The 9896-nt window shown below is 40.0% G+C and overlaps 1 long non-coding RNA gene across 1 annotated transcript; it reads right to left on the minus strand.

Moving 5' to 3' along the window:
- Positions 1–354: 354 nt before the first annotated feature.
- LOC113646138 lies at positions 355–5913 on the minus strand. Its single transcript, XR_003441362.2, has 3 exons — positions 5749–5913; positions 645–727; positions 355–515 (listed from the first exon to the last, which is right to left on the minus strand). It is a non-coding gene; the product is annotated as an uncharacterized LOC113646138 (long non-coding RNA).
- Between the last annotated feature and the right edge of the window lie 3983 nt (positions 5914–9896).

A 9896-nucleotide genomic window follows, 5' to 3' on the forward strand; every position in this document is an offset into this window, starting at 1 on the left:
GAGAATAATTGAGTGAGTGAGAGAATGAGTAAGTGACTGAATGAATAATTGATTGAGTGATTGATTGAGTGAGTGAGTGAGTGAGTGAGTGATTGATTGATTGATTGATTGAGTGAGTGAATAATTGATTGAGTGATTGATTGAGTGAGTGAGTGAGTGAGTGAGTGAGTGAGTGAGTGAGTGAGTGAGTGAGTGAGTGAGTGAGTGATTTAGTGTGTGTGAGTGAGTGAGTGTGTGTGTGAGTGAGCGAGCGAGCGATTGAGAGTGTCCATTTGTACATTCTGAGAAAAAGAGTGAAGGGTAGCAAGCAGCAGGCAGAAAAAAAGCTGCACTTCTTTGAGCTCTTTGGTTTAATGAAGAGCAAGTTCTTTAATATCATGGCACAGGGGGGTGGACAGAACTCTTCAGCATGTTCTCCAAAACAGCTTTCAACCTCTTTTCTGTGGACTTTGCACTCAGTCCTGACAGAGTGCTGACCTTCCTTTGAGGATCTTGGCACCTCCTGCAGTGACACCCTGCAGTTAGAGAACACCAGCCAGGACACTCATTTATTCATAAAGCAACTAAAGTGCTGAACATAAAACTGGGTATAGAGACAAAGGCACAGTCACCTCTAACCTTTAGCTGAAATCATATAAAATCACCTGGTCTGAAGAGCTCAGAGAGATGGGAGATGAGATTTGGCACAGCAAATCAGAGATATAGATGGAGCTTAAATCATCACATGCTTTAAAAACAAAACACAAAAAAACAGGTCAGATGTGTAGAGAGTAAAGAGGATATATCTTTATAATACCGTATTCTCCATGTACAGTATAACATAACCAACAGCCTTATTAGAACCGATGCTAATGAAAACATCTAGAGAAAAAAGTCGTTTGAACTGCATTTGATTCACTGCATCATAAAGAGAATGGTTCTATTCATGTGTCTGGTTGATTCATTGCTTAAGTTTTGATACCCTATGTTAGAGTGTATCTTGTCTCCAGATGTGCGTCAGTAAGATGAAGACTGGGTCTTTTTCATAGCTGCAGATTTCCATCAAACACATGGCAAGAGGACCACATGGCAGATGCCCCACACAAACACACACACACACACACACACACACACACACACACACACACACACACACACACACACACACACACACACACACACACACACACATCAATGAATTTGACCACAGATACATTTCTAACCCTCAGGTCAAAGATCCATTCTGAGATTTGTTTTAAGTTTTAAAGCCAAAAAGAACTTAGATGGACTTCTTCACAGAGTTCTCTTGTCTTACAGGTCTTTAGCTAATTCTTGTGTAAGCTTTATTCAACAACTGTAAATTCCCCTGAGTAGCCTAGCAAGCAAAGCTAAGAGATAAGCTTACATGTATGAATGTAGGCAAACTACTGAAAACAAGAAAGCTAGCAAACAAAAGCAAGAGCTAATTTGTTGAGTGAAAAAGTTTACCAAAAGTTAAGAGCAAGTCAAAGTTAGCTCTAGATACAAAAGCTTCTTGATTGTGTAGCAGGCTTCGAGGCTCAGACAAAGGGATGGCAAAAAAGCAAGCGCACTGGAAAAACTGTACAAGCCTCATCTTATCACATCTGACATCCTTCTGCTGTACGTGTCACTTTATGTTTAATATAAAGCTCGAGTCTGGTGTCGGTGTGAGTCACCATGTGGCCTTCTGTTGAAGTATCTAATGTCTAAAGAGATGAGGATCCAAGTCATAAACATGACAGAAAGGTTAAAGGGGAGGATTAACAAAAGGAAAAAGAAGGAAAAAAAAGAGGACAGAGTGCTAACTGTTTATTAATGAAGTGCAGCATGTTTGCTGACCTGAATGGAGGGCTGTTTGCCCTTGTTTGCATGATAAAGGTTAGAGAGAGAGAGAGAGAGAGAGAGAGAGAGAGAGAGAGAGAGAGAGAGAGAGAGAGAGAGAGAGAGAGATGGACAGAGATGGAGAGACAGATGAATAATTGCATCTCCAGCATGTGCAGAATTCAATAGCCCTGATGGATGGTTATTGATTTGTTCTGTTTGTTCTAGATTTCTCTCGGTGTCTATTCTTTTCTGTTTGCTGTTTTACCTTGATATTGAAGGTTAACTCACCTGGAGCAGCTGCATGTCCTTTCATGCAGACAGCTTAGTCATGATTACGTCTTTAACTGTTAAGTCGATGGAGTTCAACATCTTTTGAATTCTTTTCTTCACCTTGAGCCCTAGCTATTACCGCTCATGTACAGTACATGAAGCTCCACCCCAGCATGGTGATCTGCAGAGCTCAACTAGAGTTAGCATGCTAACAACTGTAATGACTATAATGACACTGCCTTACTTTGTTATGTAGATATAGATGATAAATGAGATCACGTCAGATAAATAACTAGCTAGTGTCACAATTGGTAGGATGTTTGATGACGATCCAAATATATAAAAACACCAGATGATGTGGTAATAGTCCTCTAATTATCCTCTAAAAGAATAATTCAATCATTTCATCAAAGCATCAAGTGAAGTGAAAGTGAAGTGACATACAGCTAAGTACGGTGACCCATACTCAGAATTTGTTCTCTGCATTTAACCCATCCAAAGTGCACACACACAGCAGTGAACACACACACCGTGAACACACACCAGGAGCAGTGGGCAGCCATTTATGCTGCGGTGCCTTTATTGCTAAAGGGCACTTCAATCGTGCCCGGCCCGAGACTCGAACCCACAACCTTAGGGCTAGGAGTCAAACTCTAACCATTAGGCCCAAGCCATAGGATGGCGCATCTGGAGCAGGTGAGGTTGTGGACCTTTCTCAAGGACCCAGCAACTTGTGGACTCGAACCCCGACCTTCCCAGCACCTTAACCGCTGTACCATCACGTCCTCACATTCTACCACGTTCACGTTCGACCAAGCGTTCTACACATTTCTAGTAAGGTGGTTCGTTCAATGCATTACATTAGCCAATGCTTTAAGGGATAAAATGTGTTTTTCTTTGATATACAAAACTGCCTTAAAACGGATTGCATTTACTCAACAAAACAAGTTTTTTCAGCCACATAGCCATGGCTTTACCTATTCATTGTTTCTATATATTTTCCAGGCTATTTATAGGGGTAAGAAATTAAACAGTTGCACCTTTAAGTGTGAAAGTCACTGATGTTGTTTCGCTCGAGTTTATTTTATAACACAGCTTTCTAACACACTGTTTAATCAGAGGATTTCACAAAATTCAGAATTGCCATCTGGTGATTAAGCAAATCTGTGACTAAATTTTTTAAAGGAAAATCAGAAGGTCTTCAGAAACCATGCCATCAGGTAGATAGGATTAATCCTGTGTACAGAACTGTAACCAGCTTGGCTTTCTTTCCAATATTTCATAACGCCTTTTCCCTCTCAGTGTGTTGACTAATGTTGCTATGGCCTCCAAACACGAAAGGGGGGTTTGGAATTTAATGCACATTGAAGGTTTACACAAGCGTATGTGAGAGTGTTCCTATTGTCCATGTTTTAAGGGTACGATTAGACAGCAGATTTATGGTGGGCTATAAAGAGCCAAATGAAAAAAAAGGCCTTTTGTTCATAAAGCTAGAAAAGACAGTCTTCTACTCACTAGAGTACACACACACACACACACACACACACACACACACACACACACACACACACACACACACACACACACACACACACAAACAAAACAGAGCTCAATTATGGTTCCATATACCACTGAACTTTGAAGTCAATTCATTGTGCACACATAATTCAGGAAGATTTAAATACCTGGCAAGTGAAAAAAAGAAATTTTAAGAAAGGGGGACATTCAGCCACTAGCTTTCATACAGAACTGAGTTCAATTTGCAAGGAAGGTGTCCTAAACTCCAGATTTCATATAAATAACAAAAGTCCTAAAACTTTCAATGCTAATGTGCTAGTTAACATAGTTGCTCTGGTTAATCTAGTTATTCTAATTAACAGATGTCAGATGCACAGCTAAAAACATGATTATAGGTGATGTTTTTGTGTCATGATGAATGCAATATTCCTTTTGATTTGTCAAGTTTTAACAGGAAAAATCTGTCAGTCCATCTGGAACATGTGGGGTTAGTGTTTAGTCGGAGTCTGCTGCAGGATCCAACAGGGTGACGGTTGATGTGGCACACCTGTGTTTAAAATCTGATGCTCTATTTAGGTTTTCTCTATCTGAGCAGAGAGCTTGGTGTGTGTGTGTGTGTGTGTGTGTATGTGTGTGTGTGTGTGTGTGTGTGTGTGTGTGTGTGTGTGTGTGTGTGTGTGTGTGTGTGTGTGTGTGTGTGTGTGTGTGTGTGTGTGTGTGGTCATGCTGGAGCTGAGCAGGACCTTCCAGGACCTGACTTAGGAGGAAGTGGATTAGGTCTCCAGTGCTGCAGGAGGTCTGAATTCGAGACACCAGGGGTGTGAGTTTAATGGGTTGAGATAGAGCAACTCATTATCTGACTTACAGCTGGCACAGTGGAGAGGCACCAGCACTGCCAACATACGACCTCATGTCTTTCAAAAAAACAAAAAACCCTGACTTTCCTTACCTAACTTCCCTCTACTCCCCTGACCTGTGCATCTGATCAAGGCCAAGAGCAGGAACAAGGCCTAAGCAGGCCTGTTAGGTTTCTTCTGGAGGCCTGGGTTCTCTGGCCTCCACTGCCCCATGATGCTGATTCAAGGAGTAGCATTGGATATGAGTTGGTGAATAAAGGTGAGAAATAAGATATGCCATTCCCACCATGTACTATAAGATACGGCCTGGGATTTGTTCAGACAGCAGTGCTACAGACAGTAAGTCCTTCGTGGAGAAATCTGTGATCCCAATCTCAGCGTATAATCGCAAGGTATAATGAGCAGGCCACAACAAATGTTAGGTTTTATGAACCTTTTACTCTGATCATCAAGAGGAGTAAAGTGATAAGATATATTTTATTCTCCTTATTGCTTTCAGGCAATAAAACTGCTCTCTGTTAGGCCCTAACTTTCCCATCACCTTTTCCTTCACACGGATTCTTGTAAAGTGCAGTGTTACCTTTGAAATGTCAGAAGCCACACCTCTCTCACAAAAAACTGACAGTCACAGAGGCCATGAATCTACTGTATCAGAAGGACCAATGGGCACAGTTCCTGCACCTTCACTGAGACAGGCCATACCTGTTATACCTTCATAAGTGCTTCTTTTAACAGTCCTGAGAGGCCATCCCTTATTCACTGAAATTGACAAAGACCAAAGCTACTCTTCTTCATTTCAGCATTTTCCTTATAATGTGTGTGTAAATGTGGGTGCGTTTGTGGTTCAAACCCTTCACACACATGCATGCAGACACAAAGAAACCCGAGAACATGGATGTTCAAATAACCCACATTTTATCATTGTTGTCATTGTTGCAGTTGGCAAGCACAAAATGTTCTACTGCCAAAGTCAGCTTGTGTGTAAAGCCTCCTAAACCCTACAGTAATTCATCTTCCTACTGTCCAAATACTGCCAGCAGATTAGCTTTAATATTAATCACATTCTGTCTTTCTGTAATCTGGACATGATTACAATATCCACCAACCATACAACACATACACAACACACTCATAACACACACACACACACACACACACACACACACACACACACACACACACACACACACACACACACACACACAACAGAATCCTAACATATACTGTACATGTACATGGTCTAACACCAGCAACAGGTAAGATCAGATCAAAAGCTTACACCACAGTCCAGGATGTCTCTTCTTTGGATGATGCGTCCACACTCCCGATGAGTCCTGGAAAGCTCGCCGTGGCATGTTAGCTCATTTACAGTGTATTGCTTTTCTTTTCAAAGTGTGAAAAGTTTCTCGCTGTTACGAAGTGCGGTTGGAAAAATGGTGTGTGTTAGACTTCTTACACAGGCATCTGAAATTAAGAAACAGTGATATGATCTGCATTTAGGTGGAGATTAAGGTTTTTTTACACATCCTGTATGCTGTTCTTAAAATGTTGGCAAATATGAACCTGGGAAACATGTGGGTGCAGTTATTTCACACTATGTTTTTAATCAATCTGCTTTATTTTTGCATGTAAATGAACACTGCTGAATTTTATACACAAACCACAACTCTTCATTCAGAATGTTTAACTGATTTGGGATGCTAGGTGTCCACCCACTGAGAAGCGTTACTATGGCAACCGATAGAAGGAACGGCTTCAGCTAATGAACAGAGAACGATACGAGAACCTTCATCGGTTTATGTATAATGTTTCCCTGTACTGTAGTGGTCTGTTGTTTACTGTCAGCACTGTTGTCTTTGCTTGTCTTTGGTCTTTGGAGACAATCTTAAGAAATAATCTTAAGAAATAGAGAAAGAAAGTAATGTGTTTATGTCTCTTTCTTCCAGTCAGGAAGGTCAGATAAGAGGGAAAACACACATATCACATGCAACATACACAAACCTTTTGGGTTAAATGGCGCACATGTCATTAAAGTACAGAGACAAACACTTTTTGTGCAAATCAGCTTCATTCTGATTTAATAACAACACATTATAGCAGATTCTGTCTCTTAAATTAGACTTCATGCTTCATTGTGAAGAGCATCTTCATCCTGGCTGAACATGAGGGGTGAAAAAAACGAAATTTAAGAGTGGGTGTGAATAATAATAATAATAATAATAATAATAATAATAATAATAATAATAATAATAATAATAATAATTATTATTATTATTATTATTATTATTATTATTATTATTATTATTATAATAAAATGAACGTTTTATATAATCGCTTTTCATTACCACTGAGTTTCCCAGAACGGTTCTTCAGCCTGGACCCTGAGAGCTCCTTTGGGCCCTTTGTTGGTTAGATGTGTTTATTTGTGCATTTAACAACACGCTGCATCACTGGAAAGTTTTGTATTCTGTATTTGATCCAAACATGGTCTGCTAAGGCTGCAAAACACGTTCCGTGAAGCGATCTGAAACAGCTGAAATCAAAGCCAAGCACGTGACTTGGACATACTGAGGTATAACAGAGAAATTATGGGTATCTGGGTATTTAAGAAATGGGAGAGGTTTCACACACAAACTGCAGCAGGTTTGTGTGTAAACTAAAAAGTCTGTGGTTGTCATTGTTGCTAAAGATGCTAGAGATCCTATCACTAAAAAGGGTTTGGATTCAACGTTTGTTTGTCAAATGAGAGAAAACTGAACATTTGCTGAGTCTTGATGTCTGATAAGTGTGGGGTCAGTTTCTGGTGTATTAGTAATTTAGTTATTGTCCCTGTGAAAGACGTTTGTGCAGTTCAGTACTGTATTATGTAATGTACAGTCCGGTTTGAAGCTAATCTACAACAATTCAGGCATCAGATTGGGGATTGTGGAGTAAAAATTGTGATGAATACACAATTTGAGCCCATAACTGGATGACTGCATGAATTATTTTTTAGCCTCCTGTTAATGGATCATCACCTCGTCCCACCTCATGTGTGAGATGGAGAACGGTAACTCAGGGAAACATCTGTTCTTCTGCTGACTTGATGGAGCTCTACCTATTGGTGTCATGACAGAAAAGATCTCCAGCTCCACTATGAACACCAGTCTCCGGGTGACGCTTTTTTGCTCCAGGGCACTTTTTAATTGGTACTCCTCTGTGGCCTGAAAATCAAAACTGCATGCTTTATAAGAAACGGAAATGGAGGAGGAGACACAAAAAGACAAATGTCTTGGGAATGTCTCATTATTTTCCACAGTTGCTATGTGGAGCTAATATATAGACGCAGAATGTAATTTATGGAGCATCTGCACAAATGAGAAATGGTCTATTTCTCCAGCAGACCCCCCCTCCCCCACACACTATATGTGTGTGTGTGTGTGTGTGTGTGTGTGTGTGTGTGTGTGTGTGTGTGTGTGTGTGTGTGTGAGAGAGAGAGAGAGAGAGAGAGAGAGAGAGAGAGAGAGAGAGAGAGACAGAGAGAGAGACAGAGAGACAGAGAGACAGAGAGAGAAAGCATGACATGAGTGCTTATCCTACTTATTTAGGTGTACATTCCATTCCATCACTTGTGTCCACGGTTATGGTCGTCTGCTACATGGCATATTTATCTTACAAACATTCGCACTGATGAAGAATCTGATTTGAATCGGTCTGATTAGCTCCTAACTCTGAACAGGATGAGCTGCTACACCATCTTAACCACATGGTTTAGTTCCTGTGCTTTATTTACTCGACCTAACTCATCTTTTCTAAAAAACCTTCCTGTTTTTGTATTTTCTATAAAACTTCTTGTTATCTCAAACAGGAGTCCAAACATCTCTGATTCCAGGAGAAAATTCTGAGCATTTCAGTGCACACTGACATACCGACTTGCGTTCATACAGCAGACTTAAATGAACACTTTAATTCAGTATTATTGTTAATGTTTTTAAAAGCTCTATAACACATGGTGGTCCTTCTGCCATTGAGTTGTATAATTATACATGTTAAGGACTGTACAGTCTGTCTGTCATCCATTTTACTAATGAAGTCATGAACAAGCGTCTGATCAGGCGCTTTTTCCTGGACTCAGAGCAGGGAGGTGGAGTACAGAGCATCGCTCATCACTGAGCTGAAGTGAGTGTTATTGTTCAGAGCTCGTCAGTTCTGATGAATGAGATTCAGTTTGTTTCAAATGAAGCTGTTTCTCATCGTGAACTTTACCCTCACAGCCTGGAAGCATAACACATTTCACTGTTTGCTAAATCCCACAAAATCCCACAAAAAAAAATGTACTTTTCTAATGAACTATCATATAATTATTTTCAGTATTGATTGAAGATAATGGTGACTCTCAAAAACCTTTACAATGCAATAAGATAAAAATGTTCTGCCTACACAAAGCTATTAAAGAGAGAAAGTGTGGTATTTTATTAGATTATAGTAGAGTACATTAAATTAGATTAGATTAGATTAGATTAGATTAGATCTCATCTTGTGCTGTGATGCTGTAACATTCTTAACCGCTGATTTGTTTTTACTACACTCTTAAAAAATGGTCCTTGGTTTTATATAGAACCCTGGAGTTCTCTACTTGGCCAATAGAACCTTCTCCCCAAAAAGTCCTGGTTCTATGTAGAAAATAGACTTAACAATAGATAGACTTAACAATAGTGTGTAAAGTAAAGTGAGTGCCATTACTTTTGGTGTTTTGCCTCAGTGTAGATGAAGCTATATGGAGCTATGTCGTGGTGGAGTCTGCACAGTACTTCTGTGAGTCCGTCTGGGTAAAGACATCTGCCAGGTGCTTTAAATAGAAACACAAATTATATCTCTATGATTTTGGCTGTTTAAAGGCCTTCGACAAAGGAAGTGTGTTAAACTTTGCTTCTCCAGTTGGACTGTAGTTGAACCAGTGAGGCAGGATGAATGTCATAATTACAAACAGTTTATGGACTTTAGTTTGACACTCTGTACATGAAGAGTCCAACAGTGACAGTGATCATGAACAGACTCGAATCAGAGCTCCATCAGGAACAAATTAAAAACACTCTAACGTTCTTAAGAACTCGTTAGATTAAAACCCATCTGTGGACCAGACTCTGAGATGGATAAACACAACTTAAAGGCGGGGTCTCCAATTTTTGAAAGCCAATGTTGACATTTGAAATCACCAAGACAAACACACCCCTAACCCAGATGGGTCCCACCCCTGTATCGATAGCTCCGCCCACACACATACGTAACCCAGGCAACTAATGGAAAGAAATGTGTCTTTATCATAGCTGAAGGGAAGAACAATACGATTGCAGATAAACAAACAAGCAAAAATGACACACAAGCATAATCATGTAAAGGACAAAGGCATATATTAGTTCTGTGTAACAAAGCAAAACCAACGTTACT

The sequence above is a fragment of the Tachysurus fulvidraco genome, chromosome 2, assembly GCF_022655615.1.
Source record: "Tachysurus fulvidraco isolate hzauxx_2018 chromosome 2, HZAU_PFXX_2.0, whole genome shotgun sequence".
In the NCBI taxonomy this organism is placed as follows: Eukaryota; Metazoa; Chordata; class Actinopteri; order Siluriformes; family Bagridae; genus Tachysurus; species Tachysurus fulvidraco.